The sequence below is a fragment of the Protopterus annectens genome, chromosome 1.part0, assembly GCF_019279795.1.
Source record: "Protopterus annectens isolate FY-2018-M chromosome 1.part0, PAN1.0, whole genome shotgun sequence".
NCBI classification, from domain to species: Eukaryota; Metazoa; Chordata; order Ceratodontiformes; family Protopteridae; genus Protopterus; species Protopterus annectens.
This window is the reverse complement of record NC_056725.1, coordinates 1,897,399,113-1,897,416,255: the sequence shown is the minus strand read 5'-3', so window position 1 is coordinate 1,897,416,255 and position 17,143 is coordinate 1,897,399,113.

Here is a 17,143-nt window from a genome sequence, read left to right as displayed (position 1 = left end):
GTCCATGTTGTATCACAGAACGGCACCAACAATTCCAGTTTTGAAACCGGCAACAACGGTATGGTTGGAGCCATGAATGGGCTCGGAGCCGAGGTTGCAACATGGATGGATGACAAAAGCAGTTCCAAGGTAGTTGTTGGAACTGATATGAGCAGAAAAGGGTGATGTCAGTGCCGAGATAGAAACAGATAAGCTGATCGGAACCGAGGCAGTAGATGGTGCAGCAGTCGTCGGTGCCAGGGTGGGCGCAGTCTACTGCCTCAGTTCCGATCAGCTTATCTGAGCTTTACTGGAGCCGAGCTCAGAGCCAATGCAGTAGTCGGAACAAAGGAGGCAGAACGGTGCTCCGAGGAGGACTTGTGTTTAAGACTTTTACCTCTGTCACTGGCCGGTGAATAGGGGTACGAGCGAGGATGTTTCTTGTCCACAGAAGGAGGGGATGAGACTTCCATTGCAGAAATAGCCTCTGAAAAAGGCGAAGCAAGCAGGCCCTTCAAAGTCAGTTTGTTATGGCATTCATTCAGTGTCCACTGACTGAAGCTAGCACAAATATCACACGGGGGTTTCGCCGACAAATGCAGAAACAGTACACAAACTCTTCATGGAGGTCACTATTCAGCAGTTTACCACTGCAAGAAGGACAGTGTCTAAACCCCATAGTTCCCTTCTTTTCAGACATCCCAGAACACACACTCACACAAAAGGGAAAGAGTGAAGAAAGTGGAGGAAATGAAGAAAGAGAGGAAATAGCAACAATGGTAACAAGATACCACAAGGGTAGAAAGTTAGAAAATACCAACAATGGTAAGAAAGAGATACCTGTGGGTAGAGCTGAAACAATATAGGTATCAAGAACAGACTATAAACAAGAAAAAATAAAAGAAAAGAATAATAAAGAGGACTGCAATTTCAAATCCTATTGTATCCAAGGGCTAAAAACCAACTTACACTGCTTAGAGAATCTATGGACTGATGACACATTTTCTGATTCACAGATAGCCTGCAGGATGAAATCTGCTTTACAAAGCATTATGGATGTGGAAATGTAGAATGTACTCTCAGCTCTTCCTGCACGCACTTGCCTTTATTGTTTTAGCAGGTCAGTGCAGCTTCCTAACCACTTGGGGAGTGTCTTGTTTAGTGCAAAGACTACAAACACCTGGTTTGCATGTTTGATAGATTTAATTCTGTGTAAATTAAATGATCTGTTGATGCCCAACATATGGCACAATCATTTTCCTTTTTTCAGTTTCAGGAAGAATACTGTTACAGTTGGATCACTTAGGAGACATTTCTGAAACCACTTCTCACATAATGTTAAGATTCATCCTGTGGCTGAGTCTGCCAAAGTGGAAGAATATTATTGGCTGCTTTGCCATCAGGGCCTGCAACTCCAAAAGTCTCACTATGGATGCAACTGCTATCAAGAAAAAGGCATTTAAAAACAAAAATGTGAGTATCACTATGGCTGCCACCTCAAAGGGGCCCACGATCAGCTCTTCAAGGAGGTCCCAATGCAGAAGAATGTCTCTTGTAGAGTGCTTAGATAAATCACACCCTCAAGAACTGCTTAACCAATGCCTTCCATGTAAGGAGTGAGAGTAATTGGAGACCAGCTGACATGGTTGAAGCAAGTTCATAGATTCATACTAAGTTCATAGAGTATTATCAAGACGCTTAGCAACAACATATTAGCTATCCCTGGAAAGAAGGTTATTTCTACATAACCCTGGCAAGAATTTGTGGTCTCCCATCTAATCAGCTCTTGATTTGAAAACAAATAAGGTGTTACTTTGACATGCAGAAGTTCATTCAAGTATCACTTCAATCAATCATAAGTATAACATGTCAACAACTTTAAAATGACACTAAAAGATCACCTGCTTGACTCCCAAGATCTGTCACTGCAATCATCCCACTTAACCTCCTGTAAACCTCTGTCTATTCACATTCTAAAACCTCTACTTAGGAAGTCTCTTGGCATTACTTCTAATTTTTGTAAATATTAGAACATGCTAGCTTTTTAGCACTGTGACTAAACTGCTTGTATGCTTATATTTTTAGTACTCACACTTTATGTGACAACTATAATTTTTCTGTACACCCGCATTTCAGTTTGTACTCTATGTTGTCTTAAGTACAATGTTTATTTTACGTTTTATTACTGTAGACATTATTTGAGCTTTTCTCCTTGGGTCTCCACTGACAATGTTTTTTTTTTTTTGTAACTCAGCTGGACCAACATGGTTTACAACTATGAAATAAATAAAATTCCAATGGTACAGAGTGTGCTGGCTTATGAGTATGTCACACTAGCAGGTGGTATTGATCTTGCAGTGGAGACTGTCTTTAGTACAAGTGTTACTCCACTGCATTTGCAAAGGTGGAGAAGGTTGAAAAGGAGATGGTGCTTGAAAAGCTAAACTGATAACCCCTCAGTTGTCTATATGAGACAGAAGATGGGACTTTTAGACTGTATAGTCTGGAAATCTTCTGGGTCGGTAGCCTTTAGGATCTTTTGTGTTGCTGGAGGTGGTTTTGTGAGATACATTCTAAATGGAGCACTGTATTCAAGGATAGGTCTTAAATGAAGAGTACTGAGGAACCAAGACTGCACATCAAAGATATAACTCATTGAGACTTAAACTGAAGAGGCTTAACAGTGGCTTGCCTAAGTGGTGCTGAGCATTTACTAGTAAAGAGCCAGGGATATTTTCAGGTCTCATGAAACCAGCACATTTGTTTTTGGATAGTGGGAATACAACCTAGTTAGCAATTTGGGGAGAAGTGGGAAGATCGATAGCCTGAGGAACATTTGGCTGGTAAGGGGTATAAATAAGCCTTGAAATGGTCTTTGAGGATATTAGCAATAGCTTTGGAATCTAAGTGGAAGACACCATTAGAAAGACATTTGGTACAGAAATGGGTATAATTTCTAAACGTCCTAATTAAACAAGGCATTTTAGTTATCTTTATTTATTGTTAGTTATTTTTGCTTGATGAAATGAACCTTCAGATCGTTCCCAGGTCCTCTCCTCATACACTGGATCTACTGAACCTCCAGTTACACTCCTGGACTATTTCCAAGGGCCAATGAGGAAATCATGACACCTGGGTTTGCCTCATTCTACTGCTGGAAGTTATTTTTCTGCAATTCCATACACCTTGCACAACATCCAGCTTTCTGGTGTGACCTTCTCCCTTGTCTGTAAGAAGTGACTCAATTTGTCTTCTGTGTTAGCAAAGTGTGAGGAGGGAAGGGAAAAGGATGGAGAGGGAGGGAGACACTGAACACAACTGCTTCAATGGAGTGGATGAAGCACTTCTAACCTGCTACCCCATTTCATTCTTCCTCTTACCCAGATGCTTGTTTGTACCATGATTTCCATGTCATTTTTGTCCTTGGGTTAACACCTGACAAGGTGGCCTGTTATAGAAGAGAACTTTATTATATTGAGCAATTAAGTGTGTGAAAATCAAGTTACTACACAGTCTGTGTGATCTTTATTTCTTTTTTTTTTTTGTAAACAAGTCTGTGTGATCTTACTTTTTACTTCATTTTTTTTTTTTTTGCAAATAAAGGTACCTTGTCAAAGGAGGTATTGAGAAACTCTGGCATGATGTTCTCAGGTGACACTTGAATCATAAGCCAGGTATGGCATCTGATGACTGGCCCTCTTAACTTCTCTAGAAGCTGAATTAATTGTATTGTATCCACATTTAATTATTCTGGAAGAACTAAACAAGATTTAAGATTTGTGATTTCAGTGACTTATCCTTAACTTCTGCAGAAAAGTCTGCTATCTGAGCCAGGATTCTGGGCTAGTACTTAATATTCATCTGGAAAGTTGTTGTCTTAAAAGATAAACTAGCTGAAGGATAATATTTACCCCTGAAATCGATCTAGCACTCTTTCTTTCTCTATCATACAGATGCGTTTGGGTCTGGAACTACCTTACTCCCTATCATGCATTCAGGGAAATAACTACAGTCTCTTCTGAGACAGTGCTGAGTTTGATGAACTCTAAAGATCTGTCCAGTTTCTTGGGTGCAAGAGGCTTGGAGTCCAGCTGTAGATAATCACTAAGAAAACCTCTTCAAAATCATTGCCTATAGGATGAACTGTTGTGTGTTCAGACTTCTCAAAGCCTAGAAGACTTCAGTTATCTCCTTTTGCAATTTCCTTTGGTTCTCATTTAAAATGTTGTCAATCTAGTGTCACAAAAGATATGTCATTGGAGAGTGGGGGGATGGGGAAACTCTGACAAGGTGGTGTCACATTTATCTAAGTTATATCCTGGAGGAGGAAGCCTTTGGGGATAAATAGAATACATTAGCATCTTTATTTTTATTAGAGGGAGAGCTAGATCAGCAGCATGCCAGGTGTCCCTCCTCTTGGTCTCTTTCAAAGAGGGAACTAAAATTTATTCATTGCTTTTAGCCACTAGTGGAAAGGTTCCTTGGCTAAATATTTTAAATCTTGAATGTGAAGATCCATTCCCTGCAAAAGGGATATCATGAGGATCCTAACTTGCTCAAGCAAGCAAGTTTTCAATGTATAAAAATGTATTTTAAAGTTCTACTGTCCAACAACCTGCATTCTTCTTGTCTGCCTGTGGGCATTAAGGAAAAGGACAGAGTTCATCCATTTGAAAAAGCACTGCAGCTTGTGGCTGGAGATCAATCATTTTAGGAAAAGGCAAATGGAGTGTGCTGTCCTCTTAGTGCTTGGCTGGGAAGGCATGCTAGCAACTACCTGTCTTCATGAAGAAAGGGCTGGGACTGAAGCTGGTAGACAAAAATCAGACTATTTCTACCATAAACTGTAAAATCAATCCTCTGGTTGGAATATCCTCAGTTCTTTGTGACACAGTTGGGATAACTTTGTTTTCCTCAACCTCCTCATGCCAGCAGTTATTATTAATCAGTCATTTTTAGGAGAAAGGTTATCCCAGATAAGACAAATGAATCCTCGGATATCTGTAGCAAGGCATCAGATTTAATCTGCATCAAACACTCTCAGAAGTGTGGCACCTTACTTTCACAAGTTTTAATCAGAAACCCTGCCCAGATCAGGCAATCAACTGACAAGTTATACTTTCCCACATAAAACACTAAGAATAATAATCTTTTTACAGGATTTGATGTCAACATTCACAACAGCATTTTAGGATTTAAAGAGGGATAGCCTGAGACCCACAACATATTATCAGGGAAAGCATTAGAATAGAAAGTAAGGAAGCACATGAAAATTCTCAACAAAGTACTTACTATTAGAAGATTCTTGCCAGGAACTCTCACACCATAGGCCTAACGAAGCAACCATTAACTTGCATTCATGCAAGGCAAAACCTAGCAGGACAGAGCATAGGTCAATATCCCTTTTTTTCTACATGGGATGCTCAAATGTTGGACTGTGCTCGAGATATGCAGAGGGAGGATGGGAGCCAGTCTGACTGGGAAGTTGGCAGATTCCCAAATGTTATGAATGATGAATATTATAAGGCATTTAACACTTAATATTGATCAAGTACAGTTGTGTAAAATTTTACCATAACAGTATATCTCCTTCTCTTCACTGTTTCACATTTCTGTAAAATTGTGATCACTAGTAGAACTGATATAGCAGAGCTAATTACCTGGCTGTGGTTGATTCTATAACCATCTGGATATACCAAGCTGATATAAGTTTACTTTTTGCACTTGATTTGTTTCAGTGATAGTTAAAAACTGTACAGCATTTATTTGCTTCATTGTTTATTGCTGGCTTCTTTGTTTTAACAACCCTCCCATCCAAGTGTTGTTGTACTCTTAAACTTGGTGGCTTTGGAACTGCCTGCCCTTGCTATAAATTTGATTTTGGTCACTTCTCCCATTACCATCTCATTTTTTTCACCAAACTGAAGGACTACCTCCCCTTGCTTCTTTGACTTTGGACACTCCTTCCAGTCCCATCTCATCAGCTCAGTCTACTGAGCACAGAGAGAGAGCATTTGGGAAGGCCAACCCCCTTAGTTTCTTAAACTTGAACTATCTTCTTTTTCCTCCCTCTCCACATTATTAAAAAGAAATTAAAATTTATTCAGCTGCTTTTACTGTAATTGGGTTCTTCCTACTTTATTAGCTTATTTTTTGCTTTGCTGCATGCTCCTAATTGTTTGTATTTTTATTCTGTTGCATTTATTACTGCTTGTTAGTAGCCTGGTTACATTTATCCATTATTCTAAGCACCTTAGTTTTGGTTTTAGCACTTCGGCTTCAGGCCAGTTACTTTACATTTAAGAAGGTTTTGTGGTCTATACTTTTGCGTTGTGGACAAACCCTTATCAAAACTCTCTCTCCAGAAGTCTGCCCAAGTATTTGGAACACTATGTCTTGACAACTCACGAGATTCTCCTGTCAGCCTGGTTGACATGGGCATACTGAGACAGTGTAGCAACTGCCACATGTTTATGGACAGCCCTCTTCTCCTAGCACATAATTCTTCTATTTGCGAGAAATGTATCTACATCAGTAACCTGGAATCCATGCGCTCACGCCACAGTCAGTAGTCCTAACAAAGAGGAGACTGCCAATACAAACACCACACCAATCACATCACACAGCCAAGCACAACACATACACACCTATGCAGAGGTCCTCAACAAACATTTACCTAAACAGCAGAGACCTCCAAAACACACTCACAAATACGCCACACACAACACCAAACATATCACACAGCAGACAACACACCAGTGTCTCACAAACACAGCCCATAAAGCAAAACAATAAACCAACAAAGCCCACAAGGCATAACAATAAACCAAACATACTAATCATTGGCGACTCAGTTGTGAGACACACTGATGTCCCCCTCACCAGGCTCGACAAGATCACGGTCAACTGTCTCTCTGCTGCCAGAATCCACCACATCATGCATGCATTTTAGTCTCTCCAAAACAAGTACAAGTATGACTCTGTCATTGTCCATGCTGGTTGGTGTGAATGACTTGAGACGAATTCCCTGGACTATATGAAGAGACATTACTGAGCTCTGAGAGTATGTGTCCCAGGCAGGTATGATCATAGCCCTAACCAGCATCCTATCTTCACCAAGAATGATACTACAATACCAACAAATAAAATGACTTCAATAATTGGCTTAGTTTCGGGTGTCATTCCAAGGGGATCCAGTATCCGTCTGCCTGGGATGACATGGTTGACAGGACTCGATGCTTTGCCAGAGATGGCCTCCACATGTCACCCCTTGGATTCCAGATCCAAGTCAAGACTCTTGCCTGCTCCATTGTGCCTTTTTTAGGCAATGTCAAAAAGACAAATCTTCCAACATAAAAGATCTGTCAATAAGCAAACTGAAGGTCATGCTGCTTAACGCTAGGAGCTTTAACATGAAAATGCACTCAATGGAGGCTTTCCTTGCACTGGAAGATGCTGATGTCTTAGCGGTCACTTAAACATGGTTCAAGGTTGTGGAAAGCACCCCTGCCTTACCAGGCTATACCTCATTCCAAACATTCTGACCCCCAAATGAGGTTAGGAAGACTATGGGTTGTGGAATTTCTATCTTCATTAAGGACAGGCACACCTCCAGACTGGTTTGCCAGCATGATGCACTGGAACTACTCCAGGTGCAACTGACAGTTGGCAAGACAACCATCCAAGTTACAACCAGCTATAGACTCCCTCTCTATGACTCAGGACACCCATCCTCCATCAAGGTACCTCCTAACATCCTGATCCTTGGTGACTTAAACTACCCCACCATAGACTGGGTGAACTATTCTTGCACTAATGCACTCACCCAACGATTCCTTGACTTCATCAATTTTAACGCACTAGACCAGCTTGTCTCACCCCCCACAAGGGGAGATAACATTCTGGACTTGGTTCTCACCAACATGGGTGACCGCTACACCACTCTCATAGTATGTTCTTCCCTGGTGAGATCAGATCATTGGTCTGTCTCACTCAAAGTTTCTATCCCCCCAACTCCCACTGTAATCAGGCTAAAAAACTTATCAAAAGCTGACTAGAACCTCCTAAGGGAGGGTTATCAGTAGCTTCACACCACCGTCCCCCACAGAGGATGCAGACAACTATGTTGAACAGTACATGCAGTATACAAGCACCTGTACAACTGCACAGTCTCAGCCATACCCAACAGAACTAAACCCTGCTCTTCAAAGAAACACAAAACTGTGGACATCCTCTATCAACAGGCTTTACAACAAAAGGAAGAAACTGTTGTCCATGGGTAAAAAGGCGTAAATTCCAAATTGGAAAACCTCCATCCTTAGGTTCATAGGTTCATACTAGGCTATCTGCCCAAGGGCATTTATAAGCCTAGCCCATAGTTATGTGGCTTTCGCCACCCCTTTAGTTTGAATAAAAACTATGCCTACCATTTTGCTGTGCCTCTGTCAAGCAGTGACACTGAAGTAATCCCTGGGGTATATCTGCGATCTCCCATCCATTGGTCAAGATTCCTCTTGAACAAGGCCAGCGAGGTGCTCTGCCTCACATGTACCGGGATTTTGTTCCACAGCATAGGGAGTCTCTGGGTGATGAATCTGTCCCTCCAGCACGTTCTATTTATAACCGTGTCAAGGTTTAAGTCTCCCGCCCTTGTGGTTCTGAGGGATCTAGATTTTTTGAGGTGAAGCATATTCATCAAATCTGGGTTTGACATGGCCTTATATGTCAGGCACAGGTCACCTCTGAGCAAGCGGTATGAGACTGAATAGAGCTGGAGTTCTTTCAGTCGGGCAGCATAAGACATATTTTTGAGACCCTTTATCCTTTTGGTGAGGAACTTTTGGGGCCTTTCAAGCTGCAGCAGGTGTCTGGTCAGATACATTCGAGCAGGGCATTGTACTCAATCATAGGTCTAATGAGTGATGAGTACAGGGGGACGATGACCTCTCTTGATCTAGATGTGAATCCCTTCATGATCAGGTGGGCGATATAGAAGGTTTTCCTAACTACTTTAGCAACATGAGTGTCAAACGAAAGGCTACTGTCAACCTGGGTCCCCAGATCCCTGATGACTTTTTCTGTGCTCAGTGGATTGCCACCTATATGGTAGCTAGGGGTAACCTTGTTTTTCCCGAAGGGTATGACTATGCATTTTTTGGCGTTTAATTTCAGGCCATGGCTCTGGCACCAGTTATCCATTTCTGTGAGGCCCTTCTGGAGGATATCTGTGTCAGATGTGTTTTCGACTATGGCGCCCAGTTTGCAGTCATCTGCAAACGTTGTCAGCCATAACCCTCCTGTGTTTGCTTGTACTTCAGAAAAGTAGATGCCGAACAAGAGTGGACCCAGGACTGAGCCCTGTGGGACACCACTTGTGACAGGCTTTGAGTCTGACATGGCTCCAGCAACTCTGACCCTGTGGGTTCTGTCACTTAGCCAGTTTGCAACCCATCTTGTGATGTATGGGTTTACATTCAAGCTGATGAGTTTTTCGATGATACCTGAGTGGGGTATTGTGTCGAAGGCCTTTGCCAGGTTGAGATAGGCTGTATGGACTGCCTTTCCCTCATCAATGGCCTTGGTGACTGTCTCGAAAAAGTCAACCAAGTTTAAGAGGCAGGATCTGCCTTTGACAAAGCCAAACTGGGTTGGATCCAAAGTCTGCAAGTTCCCTATGTCTTTATTAATGAGTTCCATTATGATCCTCTCCATGGCTTTGCAGATAAGGCTTGTCAAGCTAATGGTACGGTAATTTCCAGGGTCTGTGGAGGCACCGCCCTTATGAAGTGGGACCACAGTCGCTGTGCGCCACTCCTTGGGTACATATCCTGAGGTGAGGCTAAGATTAAACAGCTGTCCTAACTGTGGGTTTAATTCCTCGTTGAGTTCGTGAAGCACACAGCCGGGGACACCATCCGGTCCCATGGATGCTGTGTTTTTTGCCTTAGTGAGGGCAGTTCTCACCTGGGCGTTGGAGATGTTTGGGGGGCTACAATCCTCTGGAATAGATATCTCTTCTTTTGGTGAGGGGAGTTTGCACTGAACCTGTCAGCCAGTATGTTGGCAATGTGTGTAGGTTCAGTAATTTTCACATCATTTTGAACTAATTCTGAGCATATCTGGGAGTTTCCTCCTAGGTTTCTAACATAGCTAAAGAAGGCCTTATGATTGTCTTTAGAGTCCTTGGCGATTTTTCTCTCAAAATTTGCCTTGGATGATTTTATGAGAGCTCTTAGTTTTTACTTGTAATGATCAAAGGTGTCTTACCTTTCAAGGATTTTGCTCTATCTTGTAGTAGCTTCCTCCTTTTGTTGTAGAGCTTGTTTATGGCTGGGGTCCACCAGACTGGACGCTTGCCTTTGGTACAGAGAGTCTTAGTTTTGTTTGGGATTGCCTGATCCATGCAGTCCTGTAGGTGCTGGTAGAAGGCATTTGTAAGTGATTCAGCGGTTTGAGTAATGTTTACCACTGGCTCAGGGGCCTTAAAGGAGACCACACTAGTTTTTAGAAGTGTGAAATCGGCTTTTGAGAAGTTTTTCACTGTGGTCTTTTTTGTTTCAGGTGGGGGCGGGATGAGGACCTCCAGCGAGATTAGTTTATGATCTGATCTCACCAGTGAGGGGTATACTTCCAGTGTTGAACATTTTGATCCCATGTTCGTGATGATGAGATCAAGTATGTTTTCCTCCTCTTGTGGGGATGGTGACTAGTTGTTCCATGGCATTTGAGTTTATGAACTCCAGGAATCTTTGGGTTAGAGTGTTCGGGCTTGAGTAGTGTTCCCAGTCTATATTAGGGTAGTTGAAGTCACCTAGTATGATGGTGTTTGGAGATACATTTATCCCCTCCAATGTTTTCAGGAAGGCCATGTGAGGTTCCTGAGTTTGAGAGAGTGGCCTGTAACATGCTACAAATTGCAGAGCAGTCTTGCCTATGGTTAATTGCACCTGGATGGTCTCCGATGCATTGTGCATTGCCACCAACCTTGAGGTGTGGGTGTCCTTTATGAATATGGACACCCCCCCTCCTTTCTTGGTGTTGTCCGGATTTTGGGGCCGGAACGCATGATATGAGGTGAAACCTGTTAGTGCTGGGGTGCTCTCAGGAGCCTTGAACCAGGTTTCTGTCACAACACAGACATCGATGTTCTCCATATTGAGAAGGGCCTCGAGTGCGTGCATCTTGAGATTGAGACTTCTGGCATTGAGCAGCATTACCCTTAGTTTTTTTTTCCTTTTGGTGTTCTAGGGTGGTAGGTTTAGAATTTGAGCCTTGCCTAAAAAGGCACTATGGGGTGGCAAGAGCCTTTGCCAATATCTGGAAGCCCAGGGTGACAGGTGCAAGCCGTCCCTTGAGCAGCGTGGCTTGTCCAGCATGTCATCCCAGGCAGACAGACATTGGATCCCCTTTGAATGACACCAGAATTTAAGCCAATTATTAAAGCTGATCATCTTATCACTGTATTGTGGCATCATTCTAGGTGAAGGTAGGATACTGCTCAAGGTCAGGGTCATACCTGCCTGGGCTACATAATCAGAGAGCCCCTTGATGTCCCTTTTCATGTAGTCCAAGGAGGTACGTCTCAGTTCGTTGACACCAGCGTGGACAATGACTGAGTCGTACTTGTACCTGCTGTTGAGAGACCTGAGTGCTTGCGTTATGTGGCGGATTCTAGCGCCCGACAGGCAGCTTACTGTGACCTTCTCCTTACTCAGTCTGGAGAGCGGGACGTCAGTGTGTCTGACTATGGAATCACCAATGACAAGTGTGTCTGGCATTTTATTTGGCCTTAAGGGCTGTGACTGTTTGACACTCTGACTGTGTGGTCTATGTGTTGCGTGTGTTGGGTCGTGAGGTGGTAGTTGTTTGGGTGTCTGCTTTGGTGGCCTCTGCTGTTTTGGTAAATTTTTGATCAGAGCCTCCGAGTATGTCTTTGTGTGAGTATGTGTATGATTTGAAGTTGTGATGGTACCATGTGTGACTGGGTATGTATTGTGTGTGGTTACCTTCTCCTCCTGTCTGGTCTTGCCAGTCCTATGTTGAGAGAGCTCAGCCTCCAGTTTGGCCGTATAGTTGCATCTCTCGCATGTATTTGTGTTTTGTGGGAGAAGGAGAGGATTGTCTGTGTACATGAGGCAATTGTAACATTGCCTCAATATTCCCAGGTTCACCAGTTGAGCTGGAGAAGACACTAGCAACTGATCCCTCGACATACTAGAAGTAGTAGATAAAGAGACTTTCAAAGGACTCCGGGGGAAGTGGGTTTTAGGCTGGTGGGGTACTATCTATAATAAGAGTGCTTTATCAAGGTGCAAGTACTGTAGGAGTAAGTGCTAGGCTTTACAGATAGAGAATAATCTACTTGGGAATCAAGTAGAGATTAACTTTTCAGTTATAGGATATGCTGGTTAGATCAGCAGTACAGTTCGAGGAAGGTAGTTCTAAGGGAAAATTTGAAGAGTGGAATTTAGATGGCCCGAATAGTTTAACCTTGTTTAACCACCACTGCTCTTGTGTGCAACAGTGGCAACTCCTAACGCGCGTTTAGCGTGTTTTATAGCAGGGGGCTGAAGGGAGCTAGGAATTGGCCCAAAACGACCAATGGACTACTAGTTTCTGGCTGAAACTTCACCAAATCGGACAAAAAGGCCGCTCAGTGCTTCCCACTCCCACTGGTAAGCAAAGAAACTTCCCTCCTTCTTAATAAGGCAATGGATCAGTAACAGGAACTAAAAACAAAGCCCAGGGATCAGCAACTCTGAAACTGGACTACTCTAGTTCAGTAAGGCGGGAAAACAAGAGATTTTTTGTTTTATTACAGAGATAAGGAAAAAAACAGACAGTAAATGCTATAAATGCTGTAAATCGGCTAGCGCACTTTAGTGTGTAGCCTACAGAAACAATTTGCAACAATTAGTAACTTAAAGCGCAATAAACAGTGTAAAATGCAGAAATCACTTAAAGTAGCAGTAAAACAGGCGAAATGCAGTCGCTAGCTTAATAACAGTGGGAAAGCCACAAAAAATACTTATATCTGGTAGAAAGTCACTCTTTTAGCTCTCTGCTGCTTGGATCACTCTGCAGGCCACCACGAGGATCTGTGCTGAGTTGGTACAAGCTGGAAAATGCACGTTTAGCGTGTTTTATAGCAGGGCCTGAAAGGAGCTAGGAATTGGCCCAAAACGACCAATGGACTACTAGTTTCTGGCTGAAACTTCACCAAATCGGACAAAAAGGCTGCTCAGTGCTTCCCACTCCCACTGGTAAGCAAAGAAACTTCCCTCCTTCCTAATAAGGCAATGGATCAGTAACAGGAACTAAAAACAAAGCCCAGGGATCAGCAACTCTGAAACTGGACTACTCTAGTTCAGTAAGGCGGGAAAACAAGAGATTTTTTTGTTGTTGTTGTTTTTTTACAGAGACAAGGAAAAAAACAGACAGTAAATGCTATAAATGCTGTAAATCGGCTAGCGCACTTTAGTGTGTAGCCTACAGAAACAATTTGCAACAATTAGTAACTTAAAGTGCAATAAACAGTGTAAAATGCAGAAATCACTTAAAGTAGCAGTAAAACAGGCTAAATGCAGTCGCTAGCTTAATAACAGTGGGAAAGCCACAAAAATACTTATATCTGGTAGAAAGTCACTCTTTTAGCTCTCTGCTGCTTGGATCACTCTGCAGGCCACCACAAGGATCTGTGCTGAGTTGGTACAAGAAGCAAATTAGATTACTAGTGAAAACCTCCAAAGTCAATTATGAATCAAAACTAGCCTCCAAAACAAAAGGAAACCACAGAGCCTTCATGGTTATGTCAGAATCCTCCATGGCAAAGCCCAGGTTTGTTCTGAATTAGTACTCAATAGTATCACTTACACCGATCCTGTTGATTTAGCCAACCTGCTAGCAGATAGGATCAGTGCAAACTTTACCCACATCCTGCCAAAAGGCCCTTTCGACATCCCCGATACTTGCCATGCACCACACATCTCCATAGATGAAGCATTAAAGGCCCTATCCAAGGCAAAGAACACAGCTTCCATGGGACATGATAGTATCCCAGGCTGTATTCTGCACCATCTCCAGTTAGAAAGTACAGTTGTGTACACTTACCATAAATGTAGATGCTGGCGTGTATTCACTGTTGCAGTCATCACACTTGGGTTATTCTGCTGGGGTTGGGGTAGCCCTTATTCAGCCCGAATACCAGAGGCTTAGTATTTCTGTGTCTGTTGCTGTTGCTCCAGGACTGACGGGTCGTCAGTGGTATAAAAACAGGCAGCCAACACTATTATATCAGTTTTTCTTGCCCCAAATGTCAGAAGCCCCCAAATAGGGAGCTAGGTTATGGTGGAATAACACCACCAGTAGAAAGGAAATACCAATACCCTGTAAGGAGTGAGAAAGAGAGAGGGACAAGGGAGCTGAAGGGTGGGAATCCAGGACTGCAACAGTGAATACACTCGAACATCTACATTTATGGTAAGTTTACACAACTGTACTATGTTCTTCATGTTTCACTGTTGCAGTCATCACATTTGGGTTGATTCCCAAAGCTGAAGAATGGGTGGAGGCAGTCAAGAAGAGTTGAGGCTGGCTAGTATGCCCTGCAGGACTGAGGTTGCAAAGCCTGCCCTGGATTTGGAAAAGATAGGCAGGTGGTAATGCTTGGTAACAGCATGAACAGAACTCCATATTGCAGCTTCCTGAATGTCCCTGGTAGGGACCCCTCTGAGAAAGGCTGTAGAGGTTGAAGTTGCCCTAATGGAATGTGTTCTAACCTCCTGTGGGGGTGGTTTTCCATGGTGTTTGTAACAGAAATGGATACAGTGTGCTATCCATTTGGAAATGGTTTGTCTTGATACGGCCTTGCCCTCTGCCCCGGAGCAAAGCTGACTAGTAACTGGTCAGATTTCCTAAAGTGCTTAGTCCTATCCACGTAGAATCTGAGCTGTCTGTGCACATCTAAAGAGTGCAGGATCCTTTCCCCCTTATTTTGAGGTTTAGGGAAAAAGGTGGGCAAATGAACAGACTAGTTGAGAGCCATAATGGACACCACTTTAGGCATGAAAGTTGGGGTAGTCCTGAGGGAGACCCTGTCAGCATGGAAAATGATAAAGGGTTCCACAGCCATAAGTGCTTGTAGCTCAGACACACTTCTAGCTGAAGTGATGGCCAAAAGCAATGATGCTTGTTTTCCAAGAGAGGAATTTGAACTCTGCTGAAGCTGAAAACTCAAGGGGGGGGGGGGTTAGCGTGAGCTTTTCCAACACAAAGTTAAGGTCCCAAGCAGGGGTAGGGGCTCTTCTTGGTGGCCTTAACTTGTTAGTCCCTCTCAGGAACTGCTTGATGAGAGGGTGTGAGAAGAGAGATGGCTCGGGTGCTGTAATGTGCAGGGATGGCAGAGGCATAGATTTTAATTGAAGAGAAGGATAGGCCCCTGTGGAGTAGATCTGCTAGGTAATCCAGGACGAGAGGTAAGGATGGCTGTGCTGGGTCAGCTCCTTTAGTCTGGATCCAGGAACAATACCCTTTCTACTTGTCAGCATAGGATTTTCTAGTACTGGGTTGTCTGGCTTCACGTACAACATCCAGGACTTTGCTTAGGCTGGCCACTGGAGGAGAAGTCAAGGAATAAGCCAGGCTGCCAGGTTCAGGGTGTGCAATTGTGGATGGAAGAACTCTCCCGCCTGCTGAGTCAGGAAAGTTGGAATCTGAGGGAGACGCCATGGAGGCAATGGTGACAAAATGCACAGTAGTGGGAACCAGTGCGGCCACGGCCACTTTGGGGCAATCAGGAGTGCCCTTGATCTCTCCTCCCTTATTTTGAGTAGTACTCTTGTAAGAAGGGAGGAATTGCATAGATTGAGAGGTTTTCCCAGTGGAAGGACAGTGCATCCACTTTCCAGGCCTTGCTTGTGAGGTTCACTGGTGCAGAATTTGCTGAGCTGGTGGATGTAGGTGGAGGCAAATAGGTCCACCTTTGGGGTACTCCATTTCTGGATCACATGGCTGAAAGTGTGGTTTAATTGCCACTCATGTGGGTCTAGCAGACTTCTGCTTAAGTTGCTTGCCAGAGAGCTTCATTTGCCTGGCAGGAATTGGGCTTTCAGGTGAATATGCATGGCTGAGGCCGTGTTCCAAAGGGTCATGGCTAGCCTGCAGAGTGGGTAAGAGTGGGTTCCCTCCTGCTAGTTGATGTACCACATCACTGTGGTGTTGTCAGGTTTGATTAGTACAGGTCCCGGAGAGAGTAGGGATCTGAAAGCTGTCAGAGCATGCTAAACAAGCATCTCTTTCTGGGTGATGTGCAGATGAATTTGATTTGGGCTCCAGTGGCCCTGAATGCACCTGCAGTCCAGATGTGCACCCCAGGCATAATCTGATGGGTCTGTGGTTAAGGTCTGGGTGGTGTGGGGTTGTGTAAAGGGAAATCCCTTGTTATGGTTGCATGCTGCTGCCCACCAAAGGAACTCTTTCCTTAGACAAGGTATTGTAGGTATGATAGTTTCCAGGTCCTGAGAATGTTGGCACCAAAGACTTAAGTACCACTGGTTTCCTCATATGCAGTCTGGCATACGGAATTAGTAGAATGCAGGAGGCCATGAACCCTACAGCTTGCAGGATTTTCCTAGCAGATAACTAGGTTCTGGTGGTCATTTGAGAGAAGTAGCTTGTCAGATAGGCTTGTTTTTCTGGAGTAAGAAATGCCATCTGGGATGCTGTGTCCAAGCTTGCTCCCAGGAATACAATGTTTTGACTTTAGTTTGGATTTCTTTTCATTGATAATGTATCCCAGTGAGGTTAGAAGGCTCTTTACAAATGGCAGGTGCTGCAACAGCTTTTCCTGACTGCCTGAATCAGGGAGTTGTCCAAGTAGGAGTAAATTTGCATATTTCTTTGTCTGCAAAAGGCAATGGCTGGAGCCAAGTATTTTGTGAAAACTCTAGGAGCAGTGGATAAGCCAAAGGGAAGTGCAGAGAACCGATAATGCATAGATCCTGTCCTGAAACGTACATATTTCCTGCAGGAGTCCCTGATTGGGATATGCAGATAGGCCTCCTTTAGGTCTAGGGTGGCTAACCAGGCATCTTTGGACAGCATAGGGAAAAAGTTGCTGTAGGGTGAGCATTTTGAATTTTGGAACACCAGGTAGAATGGATAGATC